Source organism: Marmota flaviventris, chromosome X, assembly GCF_047511675.1.
Source record: "Marmota flaviventris isolate mMarFla1 chromosome X, mMarFla1.hap1, whole genome shotgun sequence".
In the NCBI taxonomy this organism is placed as follows: Eukaryota; Metazoa; Chordata; class Mammalia; order Rodentia; family Sciuridae; genus Marmota; species Marmota flaviventris.
The window spans coordinates 51,395,206-51,412,591 of record NC_092518.1 but is presented as its reverse complement, the minus strand read 5'-3'; the positions used below and the strand labels follow the sequence as shown (position 1 = coordinate 51,412,591).

Below are 17,386 nucleotides of genomic sequence, written 5' to 3'. Positions count from 1 at the left end.
GAGAGTAAGCATTTATTTTAGAGACAATCTGACTACAGGATGACGAACAACGGGGATATGTACAAAGAGCTTCTCACAGGTATGTGGTTTTCCTTGACTTTTGATTGCATGCCAGCAACATAAGGGGGATTGGGAAGATGTCCTTGTTTTTCCAGAAAAGTATCAAGAGGTAGATAGCATTGCTAAAAACTGAGGGATTATGAAAAAAACTTATTTCCTCAAAGTAACTCATTTTAGAACTTCAACTATAGACAGTGGCCTTACATGGTGGTGAACTAGCATTTGTTTTTATATTACCCAACAAGCTCCTGCCCCCTGTTGCTTTTATCTTTTCACCTAAACCTAATAGCTTAAGCAGCACTTAAGAATTTGGAATCCCCACATGTATCCTCAGATAGGTGCTTCAGTAACTACTGAGCAGAATTTGCTATGCAAATTATTATAGTGCTTAAAATGCACCTCCACAGTCAGGCATGGTGGTACATGACAGTAATCCCAACAACTTGGAGGGCCTAGGCAGGAGGTTTGTAAATCTGAGGCTGGCCTCAGCAACTTAATGAGGCCCTAAACAACTTAGCAAGACCCTGTCTCAAAATAAAAACTAAAACTAAACTGTGAAAAACCCATAGGGTCTGAAGAGGAAGGAAATGCCTTTAGATTTTTGTCACTACGTGACTGCATGACCAATGTAATTCTGCAACCTGTACACGCAGAAAAATTAGAAATTATATCCCATCTGATTCAAATGTATGATATGTCAAGATCATTGTATTGTCATGTGTAACTAATTAAAAAAATGGCCTGGGATGTGGCTCAGTGGTTAAGTGACCCTGAGTTTAATGCCTGGTACTAAAAACAACAACAAAAAAAAAATGTACCTCTATGTTCAGTCTAATAAAGTCTCTAAAATAGTATATCCAAGTTTAGAGTTAATTTTCATGTTGACCACTGCAGTGGTTCTTGATAGGATTTCACCACATCTCTGATGTTCTGGGAACAAGCAGTTAGAAAGAAGGGGTAGAATTCCAGACAGAACTCTGGACTACATTACAGGGTCCATGGGGTGCCTTTGGGGTGCAGGCATCTACAACTGTGTTTGCACCAGCTCTGCTGAGGTGCTTAGAGCACTAGATTTGAGATCATACTGTCATACTGCCTGGATTTTTATTTTTTTTATTTTTTATTTTTTGGTACCAGGGTGCTTTACCACTGAGCCATATCCCCAGCCCTTTTTAATTTTTTTTTTTAAATTTTGAGACAGGATCTTGCTAAATTGCTGAGGTTGGCCTCAAATTTGCAATCCTCCTGCCTCAGCCTTCCAAGTTTCTGGGATTATAGGCATGCACCACCATAGCTGGCATAAGGCCTGAATTTAAATCTCAATCATACATACCAATTACTAGCTGAGCGCAAAGTCATGATAATTCTCTGGTCTCCTGTTCTCTTATGTAAATCTCTGTGGAGAGTTATGTGGCAGGACTATAAGTTGTGAAGTTCTAAGCAATTCTGAAGCACTTTTCTGGGCAGCAAGTCCTGTAGGCCCCTTAGATTAACTAGAGCACAGACTCTGGCTTATTTCCTTTTCTCATCTTCCCCATCCCCACCCTAATATTCATATGATAGCACTGTTATGAAACTTCCAGTTGAGTGCTATGGCACTTCCTGATCTCCCAGCTACTTGGAAGGCTGAAGCAGGAGCATCATCTGAGTCCAGGAGTTCTGACCCTATCCTGGACAATACAGTGAGACTTTCTCTCAAAGCAGAACAAAATAAAAAGAAACTTCCAAGGGTAGAAATGGAAGCATCCAGTCCTATCAGTTCCACAGACAAAGCCTAGAATAATTTATAAAAAAAATAAGCTATTCATGGTTGAAGTCCTAGCGAGCTTCCAACTGAGACAGAGTACTTTTTCACAGATGGTGAGGGGATCGTTATTTGAAAGGGTATTATACTCCTTGGAAGTGTGAGTCAGAACTTTGGTAAGAATTACAAGCTTTGTTTTTAAAAACCCTCCCCAGGATTTCTTCCCACATTTTAGGCTTCCCATAGTTCCTTAGTCCCTGACCTTTTCAGGAATGCCTTTGAAGGATGCTGGTAAAACCCCAGGGATCATAGAACTTGGAGAAGAAATTCAGGAGTTCCCCTCAGGTCTGATACCCCTTGTAAAAGTGACCAGAGTAGACTTCTGTTCTCAGAGTTAAGCTTACCACCTGTGGGGAAACTTATTTTGATTTGGCTGCTGCACTCTGTATTAGGCCCTAGTGAAACCCTGAGGTCAAACATTGCTGTTCACTGCTGGTCCAATCCTGCCCCTCAGAGAACAGGGGCAAAGGGTATGTCTGTGGGGGGAGTGTCTGCTTAGCTGTGGTGACCTTGACAGGTTTGTGAGCTCATTGTTTTCTGTATTGACACAAGAGTAGAGATTGATTTGATAACTGAGGGTTGGGGCTAATTCCAATTTCCTCAGTAGTGCTTTGGTGCAAAGACAAAGAGGAGGAGGTGACCAAATCATTAGAAATTAAGGCTGAACTCAGATAGGTCATGCTAACTCTTCAGAGTATGGTCCTTGGGACCAGTAGCATCAACATCACCTTGGAACTTGATGAATTCTTGGGCCCTTCTCCAGACCAAGTGAATCTAAAACTCTCGTGGTGGAACCCAGCAATTCATGGTGTAACAAGCCTTCCAGGTGATCTTGAGTCATGCTAATATTTGAGAACTTTTAGGTAGCTGGTCTGCCATGAGCAAGTAGATGGGAGAAGGAAAATGAAGGTTGGTGACTTAGAGAGAGGACCTCACAATATAGGGGACCACAGAGAACCTTATCAAAACAGACAAAAATCTGGAAAGTGGTAACTGGTGTGCCAAATCTTCCCCACCCACAGTTAATTAAAACTCCTTATTTCAAAATCATGACACACCCACACCTTGTTGACCATGTCATCAAGACCCTCCCCTTGTGACTAGGTCATCACTGACTCTCACACAAGAAATTTGCTGAGGGTTATATAAAGGTTAAAACAAACAAACAAACAAACAAACAAAAAACCCAAATGAAAAAACACTTAAGGAGGGAATGTGAAACTTAAGCAAGAACAAAGGAAACTCAAACCCTTAAAAACCCCAGACTCTGGTGGGCACTTTGAAAGGCACCTGTAATCCCAGCAACTTGGGAGGCCGAGGCAGAAGATTACAAGTTTGAGGCCAGCCTCAGCAACGTAGTGAGACCAGGTGTCAAAATAAAAAATATAAAAAGGGGCTGGGATGCAGGTCAGTGATAGAATGCCCCTGGGATCAACCCCCCAGAACTGCAAAACAAACAAACAAACAAACAAAAAGTAGACTCTGTGAGAACCTCCATTCCCTCTGGAGGTAGTCCATGCAGTGCCTATACTGTATGTCCCCCTCATTTCTCACTTTGCTAATAAGCTCTTGTTACACTCAGTGCAACTCCTTTGCAATATTTCCTGCAGGATCGCAAGAACTGGTGCCTATGGACCCCCTCTGCCACTTTGGCTCCATAGATGTATCTCCTCTGCAACAAGAACTACTGGGTTAGAGCCATACTTTACTATCCTATTTGTACACTCAGATATTTATTTAAAATGCAGATTCTGGGGTGGACACAGGATTCCTTGGGGCTGGGGCTGGGGTGGAGCTTAGTGGTAGAATCCTTGCCTAGCTTGCGCAAGGCTCTGAGTTCCATTCCCAGTGCTGATAATAATAATAATAATAATAATAATAATAATAATACACAAAAAGAAAATTGTAAAAGTGAAATAAGTAAATGTTTTAAAAACTTTAGTTCTTTATAATTTCTTCAAGGTTAAGAAAGTTTTTTCAAAATTATATCTAAGAAGCCTTTTTTTTTACTATCTTAGAATGTTATTGATTTGGACTTGCAGACTTCAACTCCTACAGCATTTTGTTTAGTTATATATTTGATATTTATTTCTATGTAACATACACCCACCTATGGATATAAATCTGTCTCTCTGCAAATTATTGATCAAGGGCAAGGACTATCCTTATACAACTTGTTGATGTGAACATCACTTAGAACAAAAGCTGAAACAAAGTAGGTACTCAACAAATCTGTATGGAATTAATTAACAAATTAATGCATGGATTTCAAACAGCTATATATTCACTTACTAATACCTCAACTATCTTGGCATTTAGTTCCTTCTTCCCCATTGTTCTATCCTCTTAAATTTAAAAACATTGTTCTTGTTGTTTTAATTCAGAAGCTATATTTAGCCTTATTGCCAGGTTGTCCAAGATTTTGCAGCCTGGTACAGCTCTGTTAGTGCTTGTTATTTTGGTGCCCCTTTCACTCTCAAAAGTGTCCTGATTTGGTTGATAAATTATGTATGGTTATCCTTCTTATGTCACCTTCCTTCTTTTTTTCTTATCTTTCATACAGTCTTTATTAATAATTTATTAACAAAATAATCTATATTTGATTTTGAATTAATCTATTATAAGCTTACAAACTTTGTATTTTTTAAAATAATTTCTGACAGTGTATTTCTACCTTCCTTCTTTTTGTTCAGAACAAACCTAAGATGTTCTTCCTGTTGTTACCAGTATGTTTTATGAACCTCAGTTGCATCAATGGCACTATTTTTATAGGCACGTGTCCTTTTAATATTTATCCTAGATAATGTGTGCTACAGTTTCTCTCTACATCTAGAAAAGCCACATAAAAGGTGGTATGTTCAAATGATTTACTAAAGGCAGGAAGATCAGAATCAGGTGGCACTACCAAAACATTACTTCTATAAACTACCAGGAGTGTCCTGGACTCTCCTTCCCTGGAGATCTTGAGACATAGGCTTAGAAATCCTCTGCCTTGTATTAGACATAGGCCTACTTCAAGATCCTGATGGCCTTTGGAAGTTGCTCCCTGGTCTGAGATTCTTGAAAAAAAATTTTTGGTATTAGGGATTGACCCAATGGTTATTTTACCACTGAACTACATCCCCAGCCCCTTAAAGCCTTGCTAAATTGCCAAGCTGTCCTTGAACATGTTATCCTACTGCCCTATCCTCCTCCTAAGTTTCTGGGATGACAGGCATGTGACACTGTACTTGGCTCTCTAACTAATTTTAAGTTTAGACTAGTAGTAAAGGCCTGTGGGGTGATACTGAGGGCAAGGATCAATGAATGATCCCAGAATGGATTAATCTGCAGGTCCAGAAATCTTGGTATCAATTAGGAAAGGAGCAAATGGGTAGCAATCAATCTAGGCACTCTTAGTGAAATTGAAGGGTCCATTTTTCTTAAGCTGCCTTTTCTAACCTCATTTGCAAAAGTTAAGGATAGTAGCAGTCTATGCCATGTTCTGCCTGAGTTCTACTTTCACTCTTCACTCTTCTACTTATAAAACAGCTAATGTAGCTTCTAGGATTCGAAACACCAGGATGATAAAAGCCCCATCTACTCTGAACTAAGTAAACCACTGTGTTGCGTGGCCATTTATTGAAAGTCAAGCCTTTCTGGTTTTGATGACTTGCACTTCTGCTCCCCAACCCTTACCACACCCTATCTCTTCCAATTTCCGTCAGTATCAGATCCTATTGCACAAGTAAAACTCTGCTTCAGTGAACTACAATATCTTTCAGCTCGCCTCTTGGTTTTGCTGAAAAAGACCTAGGAATTTGGATATGTCTCTAGCCTACCAATATAGTCAAGAGGATCTCATCAGCTCTCTCAGCAACACAGAATAGCTCTTCCTCTGCCATACTTCACTTGGCTCCATGTTCCCTCAGTCCAGGAGTCCAGGGAAGTCCTGTTGTGGGTAACATACCCAGAGGCTGGTGGTTCAATGCTCAGTAGCAAGGTTTTGACCTGAGTAACTCTGTTGACAATTGGGCCATTAATTGAATTCCAGGTTTCAGATGAGGAAAATTGACCTTATCTGGCAAATGGCAGAACTGAAATTTGAAGCCAGGTTTTGCTGACAACAAAGATGAGCCTACTGGACTGGGATTGTAGCTCAGGGGTAGAGCGCTTGCCTAACACATTTGAGGGACTGGGTTTGATCCTCAGCACCACATAAAAAATAAATAAAATAAAGGTGTTGTGTCCATCTACAACTAAAAACATTTAAAAATAAGATGAGCCTACTTCAGGTTAGATCTGCCCAAGAATTTCCCATCCTTTTTTTCTTACTTCAGGAAAGGGGTGGTTTGAAAAGATCAGGTACTCCCCTGAGATTTTTTAGATGGGTTTAGAGAATGCATAGGCTCTAAGTTTCTTAGATTCCAGGAAATGAGCAAATACCATCTGCTGAGAGTTGCAGTGGGAAACAACTTGTATTAGGCTATGTAGAATGTTGTTGGGGAGAGACTCAGACCCAAGAAACAAACTCAGGATCCTGGCAGGTGGAAGAAGATGCGAGATGCAGTTGAGATAGTAGATATGCTTTATTCAGAGGCAGCAATTGCCCTTAGCTAGCCCCCAGCTCCGGCTTCAGCCCCTAGCCAGTTTCATTTCACTCCTCTGAGTCTTTTCCCTGGGCCTTTTTAATATCCAGGCCACACAAAGAAGGTCCACTGCCAACAGGTTGCATCAGTGGAGCCATGCTCACAAGCAAATGTTTATAACCTTGAGTTCATACACTGAATCAGAGTGTTTATGACCTTGACTACACAATGAAAACAGTCCTCTGGAAACCTCAGCAAGGGAGTCTTAACTATAGTCATTTTGGACCTGCCCTATCACTGTTAAAAGTTAGGTCCACTTGTGGGCTATGTTGGCAGAGTCAAAGAACAAATTCCACATTGACAGCCTTTCATAAAAGAGATCATTTTTTCTGTAGACTTCTTTCCCCTTCTTTCTTTCTTTCTTGCTTGCTTGCTTTGTGTGATGCAGAGCCTTGTGCACGCTAGGCATGTGCTCTCCCACTGAATTACATTCCCCACCTGTAGATTTTCCTAAAGGTGCAGTACAGGCATCTACACAGCATGTCAAATAGTAAAATTGGGCTGAGAATGTAGCTTAGTGGTTGAGTGCCTGTCTAGCTTATGTGAAGCCCTGGGTTTGTTTCTCAGCACTGCAACTAAACAAAAGAACAAATAAAATAACACCCCCCTCCAAAAAAACAGTAAAGCTTGATAAAATCCCTCTTCTCTTATTCATCTCCTTAAAGTCTCCACAACCAGATTCCAATCTTGTTTCTTCCTATCCCATTCTTGCACGCTTTACTCCTCAATCCAGGCTGTTATCTCTGCTTCTTTCTCGACAAACCTAAAAACCTTTGTCCTTTGCCTTCAGGTTTTGGGGATACATGTAACCCCTCCTGAATCTGATCTCTCATTCTGGCTATATTTCTCCTGTAGGGAGAACACTCTCCCTGAACTCTGATAAATAATATTCTTCTTGTTACATTTATGTGGCTTAGAAATTATCATTAGGTTACACAGATCATGAAAAACTGACAATATTGTCAATGAACACAATGTTTTGTCATTTCAAAGCAAACTTAAAACTTAGCCTTGTCTTCTATGGTCTTCTTGTATATGGGAAATTATAAAAGCCTTGATTTCTGTTTAACAATAATTGACATTTATTGAGAACCTACTATATGCCAAGTTCTGTGCTAGACAATTTCAGCAATGTTATCCCATTTAATACTTTAAATAATCTTGTAAAGTGTGGATTATTAACTCTCATCAACAAAATTGTAAATTTTCCAAAAGCAAGGTTGTGAAGGGTTAAGTGACTCATGCAAATTACAAAGAGCAAGGGTTCAAATCTGATTCAAAAGCCCATATTTTTTTTCCCACTCAGTCAATTACTTGTAAGGGTGGAAAGGTATAATTATTAATAATAATACATTACTTTCTGTGTAAAACTATCTGAGGCTCCTTCCTAATTCTTTTTGTAATTATTAAACATTACTTTTGCAACTTGTCTGCCTCCATTTTTTGTTGCTACAACAAAATATTTGAGGCTGGGTAAGAGACAAAAAAAGAGGTTTATTTGGCTTTTATAATTCTGGTGGTTACAATGGGGACCAAGCTCTTAGCACATGAACCTCTTGTGTACAAACCATATCCAAAACATAGAAGCACTGAATTAAAAACACAATTTAATGGTAGCTAAGTTTTGTTATTTGTATCAGTAATAGAGTAAAAAACTAGCAATATTTTTTTTAAAAATATTTTTAGTTGTAGATGGACACAATGCCTTTATTTTGTTTATTTATTTATATGTGGTGCTGAGGAATGAACCCAGTGCCTCACATGTTGCAAAGCAAGTGTTCTACCACTAAGCCACAACCCCAGCCCCAGCAATAGGTTTTATTATAAATGTTTGTGAACTATAATGAACTATAATTTTTTGGCAGTACTGAGGATTAAATCTAGGACTTTGTGCATGTTAGGTAAATGCACTATTGCTGAGTTATAACCCCAGTGCTAAATGGGAGTTCATAATCTGCTTGAATCAAATGTATGAAATATGATATGTCAAGAGCTTTGTAATGTTTTGAACAACTAATAATAAAAAAAGAATAGAATTATTCCTTCATTTTCTTTATTTTGTTTTATTGATTTTTTAAAATAAATGACAGCAGAATGCATTACAATTCCTATTACACATATAAATCACAATTTTTCATATCTCTGGTTGTATATAAAGTATGTTGACACCCAATTCAAGTCTTCATACATGTACTTTGGATAATGATGTCCATCACATTCCACTGCCCTTGATAATCCTTTGCCCCCTCCCTTTTCCTCCCACCCCTCTTCCCTATCTAGAATGCATCTAATCCTCCCATGTTCCCCCTCCATACCCCACTTTGAATCAGCCTCCTTATGTCAGAGAAAACATTCAGCATTTGTTTTTTGGGGTTTGGCTAAGTTCACTTAGCATTATCTTCTCCAACGCCATCCATTTACCTGCAAATGCCATGATTTTATTCTCTTTTATTGCTGAGTAATATTCCATGTGTATATATGCCACATTTTTTATCCACTCATCTACTGAAGGGCATCTAGGTTGGTTCCACAGTTTAGCTATTGTGAATTGTGCTGCTATAAACATTGGTGTAGCTGTGTCCCTGTAGTATGCTGTTTTTAAGTCTTTTGGGTATAGATGGAGGAGAGGAATAGCTGGGTCAAATAGTGGATCCATTCCCAGTTTTCCAAGAAATGTCCATACTGCTTTCCATATTGGCTGCACCGACTTGCAGTCCCACCAGCAGTGTATGAGCGTGCCTTTACCCCCACATTCTCGCCAACACTTATTGTTGTTTGTCTTCATAATAGCTGCCATTCTGACAGGAGTGAGATGAAATCTTAGAGTAGTTTTGATTTGCATTTCTCTAATTGCTAGAGATGATTAACATTTTTTTTTCATATATTTGTTGACTGATTGTATATCATCCTCTGAGAAGTGTCTGTTCAGGTCCTTGGCCCATTTATTGATTGAGTTTTTTTTTTTTTTTGGTGTTTAGCTTTTTGAGTTCTTTATATACCCTAGAGATTAGTGCTCTATCTGATGTGTGAGGGGTAAAGATTTTCTCTCCTTCTGTAGGCTCTCTATTCACCTCACAGATTGTTTCTTTTGCTGAGAAGAAACTTTTTAGTTTGAAGCCATCCCATTTATTGATTCTTGATTTTAATTCTTGCACTACAGGAGTCTTATTAAGGAAGTTGGGGCCAAATTTGATATGATGAAGATTAGGGCCTACTTTTTCTTCTATTAGATATGGGGTCTCTGGTTTAATTCCTAGGTCCTTGATCCACTTTGGGTTGAGTTTTGTGCTTGATGAGAGATAGGGGTTTAATTTCATTTTGTTGCATATGGATTTCCAGTTTTCCCAGCACCATTTGTTAAAGAGGCTATCTTTTCTCCAATGTATGTTCTTGGTACCTTTGTCTAATATAAGATAATTGTAATTTTTAATATAAGATAATTGTAATTTTGTGAGTTAGTGTCTGTGTCTTCTATTCTGTACCATTGGTGTACCAGTCTGTTTTGGTGCCAATACCATGCTGTTTTTGTTACTATTGCTCTGCAGTATAGTTTAAGGTCTGGTATAGTGATGCCACCTGCTTCACTCTTCCTGCTAAGGATTGCGTTAACTATTCTTGGTCTGTTATTTTTCCAGATGAATTTCATGATTACTTTTTCTATTTCTATGAGGAATGTCACTGGGGTTTTGATCAGATTTGCATTAAATCTGTATAGTGCTTTTGGTAGTATGGTCATTTTGATAATATTAATTCTGCCTATCCAAGAGCAAAGTAGATCTTTCCATCTTCTAAGGTCTTCTTTGATTTCTTTCTTTAGGGTTCTGTAGTTTTCATTGTAGAGGTCTTTCACCTCTTTTGTTGATTCCCCAATTTTTTTGAGGCTATTGTAAATGGGGTAGTTTTCCTCATTTCTCTTTCAGAGGATTTGCCACTGATATACATAAATGCCTTGAGTTATGAGTGTTGATTTTATATTCTGCTACTTTGTTGAATTCATTTACTAGTTCTAGAAGTTTTCTGGTGGAGTTTTTTGGGTCTTCTAGGTATAGAATCATATCATCAGCAAATAGTGCTAATTTGAGTTCTTCTTTTCTTATGTGTATCCCTTTAATTTCTTTTATGTGTCCAATTTCTCTGGCCAGTGTTTCAAGAACTATGTTAAATAGAAGTGGGGAAAGAGGGCATCCCTGTCTTTTTCCAGTTCTTAGAGGGAATGCCTTCAATTTTTCTCTATTTAGAATGATATTGGCCTGTGGCTTAGCATAGATAGCCTTTATGTTGTTGAGATATGTTCCTGTTATCCCTAATTTTTCTAAGGACTGGTGGATTGTATCAGTACAAATTTTCTGCTTGTGATATTATATTACAGTTTTGTAACATGTCACCATTGAGGGAAAACAGGCAAGGCATCAAGGCATCTGTGTAAGTCAGCAGTCCATTACTGTAACAAATACCTGAGATAATCAACTTATAAAGAGGAAAGGTTTATTTTGGCTCACAGTATTGGAGCTTTCAGTCCATGGTCAGTTGGTCCCATTGCTTTTGTGCTGTGGTAGGCAGCATATCATGGCACAGAAAGTATCATGGAACAAAGCTGTTCACCACATGTCTAGGAGCAAAAATATAGAGGAAGGAGGTGGGTTCCCATTATTTCCTTCAGGGGCACATCCCCAGTGGCTCAAAGACTTCAAACTAGGCTCCATCTCTTAAAGTTTGTACTGCCTCCCAGTAGCTCCAAGCTGGGAACAAAGCCTTTTTTTTTTTAAATTGGGGATTGTATCCAGGTGCACTTCACCAGTAAGCGACATCCCCAGTCCTTTTTATTTTTTATTTTGAGATAAAATCTTGCTAAGTTACCAAGGCTGGCCTCAAACTTGTGATCTTCCTTTTTTAGCCTCTCAAGTTACTGGTGTGTGCTACCATGGCCTATGAGAGTAAGCCTTTAACACATGAGCCTTTGAGGGACATTTAAGATGCAAAATGTTTTTGAAAATCCTTTTTTTTTCCCAGTAAAGAATCTGCTATTCAGGCCATTCATGGTATATAATGCAGGGGAGAGTGTTAGAGATTGAAGCAATATAGACTGAATTTTCTTTTCTTTTTCTTTGTGGGGGTTGTACAAGGGATTGAACTCAGGAGAACTCAGCCACTGAGCCACATCCCCAGCCCTATTTTGTATTTGATTTAGAGACAGGGTCTCACTGAGTTGCTTAGTGCCTTGCTGTTGCTGAGGCTGGTTTTGAACTCGTGATCCTCCTGCCTCAGCCTCCCTAGCTGCTGGGATTATAGGCATGCGCCACTGCATTCAGCCTGAATCTTATTTTCTTATAAAAAGTTTTAAAAATTTAAGGATTACATTTTAAACTGAAAGTCTGATGCCAGCATTTTAATTAAAATATCCACAAATATCATATTTAATCACATGTTAAATGCCATGCTCTTAGACTAAATTTTATACATACTGTAAAAAGTACATTCTAAATATTTAAAGTTAGTTCCATTTAAAAATATTTTAACCCTATGTAAGACAAATATGTACTAAGGTGTCTTGATTTTTCCCTCAGAAAATACGGTCACTGTAAGTAAAATTTCTCTGAAAGGTATATAAATTAAGTAGGTAGACCAAAACAGTTAACAGTATAAAAATGTATCCAGAAGAATACAGGCTCCAATTCTGCTTTAGAAAGTTCTTATTTCTTCACTGCCAGGGTCCTGCCCTAGCGGTGTCCAGGGAGTCCTGAAGGATGAGTGGCGTCGGCGAAAAGATGAGACAGGAGTCGTTCCGTTCGAGCAATCTCCAGAGAGAGAGCTAATGCAGCTTTCTCTGGGTCATCTTTTATTACAATTTTTCTCATCATTATAGATTCAGAATACGTCATTGATTATATAATTTAAAACTTTGCCAAGACATGACATTTCCTTAACCATGATTGGGGGTACAAAAAATGTAACATTAATTTACATTTTTCCAGGATATGACCTTCAGTTATGTAATTATTAAAAGTACAGAATCATTAATAAAATACGTCACTAATTTACATTTTTCAGATTTTCCCAAGATTTACTATTTTTCCCAAGATATGTTATTTTCTTATTAACTAATGCCAAACTACGTAACCAGACTCTAAGTCTCCTAACCAATCATTAACCTAAAGAACACTTGTACTTTATTTCTAATCTAAAATTCCCATCTAAAAAAGTCCCTTTAAATCTTATATTTAAAATATCCTAAAGTTTATGAATCATTCTTAAAACATATCAGAAACCTATACAACTAAAAACTTAAGAATTTCTAAACTTAAGAATCTAAATAAAATAATATTTCTAACATTATTCTAAAACTGTGTCTTATAAAGCTGTTTTAATTAATTCCTAAATTTATTCTCATAAAACTGGTTGAGCTACTTTCTCAAAGAGTTTCTTTGTTTCTCAGTCAAGGTGCACTAGTTCTCATATCTTTATAATCTTTCTCAATAGAAAGTAAGTTCTAAAAATCAATCCACTTTCCACCAATATTAACTATGCTCATCATATATCCCTATGTAAAGTAAGAAAGGGTTTATAAAAAGAGAAAAATATATCTTTATATGTTTTAACTTTCCTAAGTGTATAATATAACTTTCCTTAATCAAAAATGAAACTGCATGTGGTGAACTTTGTGAAATAAGCATACTGATTAGGTTTTCTAAGAGGCCGGAAATATGGGCTTGGGTTCTAGTTGATATAATCAATGTGGTGCCTAAAATTCTCATGACCTTTCAAAGGATGATTGTTGTCCATTATCAGGTTTATCCACAATGTACTGAGACAGAAGAACAGCCTTCTACTTTGTCCTTGATATGCTGAGGGGTAGTAGAACAGCCTCCAAGGCATGAACTACCTGTTATGTTCTAGCCATCTGAAATTTAATTTGTTTGGCATTTAACATACTCATGCCTCCTGTCAGAAACATAAGCATGAAAATGAAAAGTCCCAATTACATAAAAAAGGGTCTCATGGTTTCGGTTTCTCACCAACCAGCGTGGCTTTGCCAGCATTCATCCTCACTGTGACCCTGTCAAGACAGTGGGAGAGCGGCTTTGCCAACACTTTTTCTCACTGTGACCCTGTCAAGACAGTGAGTGGGGGATCGCCTTCACCACTTCACAATCCTTGCTTTATTTTTAACACCATAACAGGAAGGAGTTGGCTTTCTGCCCTGTCCTGGTCCTTTCAAAGATTCCTTGCATCAAGCAACTGTGACGGGTCTTTAAAATTAAGCTGCAAAAACCACAGATTGCTCCATGTTTACTCTTGACTGTTCTCTTATCTCATCCCCTTAGCATGTTGAAGCCAGTTTGACATCTGATTTTAGAAGCCCTTCATTTTGGCTACCTTTAAGAACTCTCCTTCTCTGGCTTGCAGATTTCAGCTTCCTGCTCCAATGTTGGCTCTGATGTTGCTCCTTTGACTACAGTATCACCAGCAGCTTCAGGTAAAAGAAACCTCCTCCACCAGCCCTGCCACTGTGGAAACATTACTAACAAGTCTTGCCCCTTTCTGGCCCTTGTTGGGGTAGGACATTTGGATGTATAGATGACTTTGGATGTACACACTTAGGACAACTTGATGATTATTGTTTTATTTGAAATTTCCCATTGGAAACAGGCATATATTTTAGGGCTCATATTCTTTGTCTTCTTCCATCTTTGACAACAGAGAATACACTAATTTGGCTATGTCATCTTGTTCCACCCTGTTTTCTCCAGCCACCCCACACTTATGGAGACATATTTATTTCTACTACTACCTCTTTCTCTCCTCCTCCTCTCCTTTTTCCTTTTTTTTCTCTCTCTCTTTTTGGTATTCACTTGTGTAATAGCTCTCTTCTCCTTTTTTCCACTTACTTCTCCTTGCCTTTTTGACCTCATAGGTCAAAATGCCTTAAAGCATTGCATACCTAGCACTGAATCAATGTATTCATCTCAGTCATATTACCAGTGGGCTGCCTTGAAATTGAAATTGAAACTATCATCAGAGCATTGCTTTTTCATTTAATGTGTTATAGACATGAGTATAAAGTGTGGCTATAACCTTAAGACACCACATTTTCTGAAATACTCAAGAATTTATAAAATGAAATGAACATTATTCAGAGCAGTAATTGAGATAGAGTACATAATACTACACTTATTTTGGTGTCTCCTCAAAGAGCATGTGATTCTCAAATGATGTAAACCTTTCCTTGGGTCACTTATCTGCCACATATTAGCATTGCAAGCCCTGTCCTTGGAGTTTCTAGTTCTTCATATGTAAAGTGGGGTTAAGTCTATTTCCCTCGAAGAGTTTTGCAGTGAATTAATAAATTAATTTTCATGAATGTGCATATTATTTTTTAATTGATTTTATTTTTTAAATACACAACAGTGGAATGCATTACAATTCTTATTACACATATAGAGCACAATTTTTCATATCTTTGTATATAAAGTATGTTCACGCCAATTCATGTCTTTATACATGAACTTTTTTTTTGCATTACAATTCTTATTACACATGTATACCACAATTTTTCATATTGGTTGACACCCAATTCATGTCTTTGAATGTGCATATTAAGTGCTTGATATTGTTATTGTTCTTTCCATACTTATAGCCAGTCTATCATTTGTGCAAAATTTAATCTCTGAAGTTTATTGCCTCCATACACACTCTCTTGGTTGATGGCTGTATTTCCATGCCTTTATTTTTGTTCTAGCAAAAGTCAACTACATTCTTCCCTTAAACATTAGGAGTAGGGTCAGGTGTGGTGGTGCATGCTTATAATCCCATTGTTTTGGGTGGCTGAGGCAGCAGGATCTCAAGTTCAAGTCCAGCCTCAGCAATTTGTCAAGATCCTATCTATCTCAAAATAAAAATAAAAAGGATTGGGGATGCAACTCCATGGTAAAATCCCTGGGTTCAACACCCAGAACCCCCTCCCCCCAAAAAAGTAAGAGTGGGAAGTAATTTTCCTAACTTGACATATATCAAAATCTATAGCCAACAACAACTAATGTAAAACCTATAGATGCCATCTCATTAACAGAAAGATATCCTCTATCACCACCATGATTTAAGATAGTGTTTTAGTCAACTTTTTTGCTGCTGTGATTAAAAGGATCTCATGAGCACAATTATACAGGAGGAAAAGTTTATTTGAGGGCTCACGGTTTCAGAGGTCTCAATCCACAGACAGCAGTCTCCATTCCTTGAGCTCAAAGTAAGGCAGAACATCACGGTGGAGGAAAGCAGCTCATGTCATGATCACAAAGCAAAAAGAGAGTTTCTACTTTCATGACACAAATTATATACTCTGAAGCTATGTCCTCAAGTCCCACCTCTTCCAGCCAACACCCTACCACTTCAATTACCACTCAATTAATCTCTATCAGGGGATTAATTTATTGATTGGGTTAAGACTCTTATAACCCAATCATTTCTTCTGTGGAGCTTTCAGGGAACACCTCGCATCCAAATCATAACTGATAGCATTAGAGGTTGTAGACAGTATTGTAAGACTATATATTTATATTATATTGTAATATAAAAGAAACAAAAAGAAAATATAAGAATTTGAAAAATAACCACATATTTACAGATAATATAATTATTTTATCAGATAAAACCTAACAGAAAAGGCTGGGGTTGTGGCTCAGTTGTAGAGTGCTTGCCTAGCATGCACAAGGCCCTGGGTTCAATCCTCAGCACCACATAAAAATAAATAAATTAAATAAAGGTTAAAAAAAACTAACAGAAAGAATAGCCCTATTTTGAAAACTAATAAGACTGTAGAAATCTTGCTACACTTACCATCACCAAAAATTCTAGTATCCTTACTATACCAAATTAGAAAATAGGATAGGGAATAAGATAACCTTCAAAATAACAAGATTAAATTTTGTTTGCAGGAAAGAACCTAAAGCACAAAATTTTACAGAGTTTATTTTAACTTTCTTTAAAAGCTTAAAGGGGATTTTGACTAAGTGGAAATATACTGTGTCCATGTTTGGGGTGATTTGCCAATACACCCCACATTGATTTGCAAATTCAGGACAATCTCAAACCAAATTCCAGCAGGACTTTGGAGAAGGGTTGATAGACTAACATTTATAATTGGATTTTTTTCGTGAATAAGTAATCATTTTGAAAATTAACTTGAGAAATCAAGCAGACTCCCTATGATATTGGAGGCCCTCTGCAATTGAGAGCAGCTTCCTCATGCTGCGTGGAGACAGAAGGACTGACCTTCCCCTGACCTGACAGCAAAGAAACAGAGTGGAGATTGGTCCCTGCCCAGGCCTGTCCAGCCCAGGCTTGACCAAATCTACACAGGACTTTTGTTTCTATGAATTGTAACTGCTTCTGTGGGACCAGCGGGAGATGCAATCCAGCTGCTTCTCTCTGATTTGATCAACCTGCAACATATTCCTTTTTCCATTTTTTGCCTATTTCTTATGCAGGTGAGCAGCTGAATCCAGCAAGTGAAGATCCAGGCATGGTGGCTGGGCTAGGCCAAAGGTAACAGAAAGAAGAGCAAAGGGAATAATTTACCCTATTAGATATTAAGGCATACTTTAAAACCACAGTAACAAAATGGCCTGGTACTCTTGTAGGAAATGATTAGCAAACAAAGGAACTAAAAACAAAGCTCAGAAATACATTCTAGCTTATGGTAATTGGATACATACTAAAGATGTCCTCAAAGCTTTGGAAAGGCATCACATTGTTTTTCTAGTTTGTAATGAGCTAGTTCACCAACTGGAAAATATAGCTGTATTATATTATAATAATTCTAAAACACAGCTGGATTATAATAATTATGTTATTACATAATATAATAAATGAAATTTAGACAGTTTAGACATGAGGAGGC

General features: G+C 37.8%; 1 protein-coding gene across 2 annotated transcripts in view; it reads left to right on the top strand.

Annotated features, from left to right (window-relative positions):
* LOC114081504 (toll-like receptor 13) overlaps nt 1–17,386 on the top strand; it is a 28,354-nt gene continuing 10,968 nt past the window's right edge. Inside the window, exons 1-3 of one of the 2 annotated variants that reach the window (XM_071606184.1) lie at nt 1–79; nt 13,897–13,966; nt 16,974–17,031. The gene's annotated coding sequence lies outside the window, so the exon portion shown is untranslated. The remainder of the gene's footprint in view (nt 80–13,896; nt 13,967–16,973; nt 17,032–17,386) is intronic. The other variant, XM_027922971.2, reaches the window with a different exon arrangement.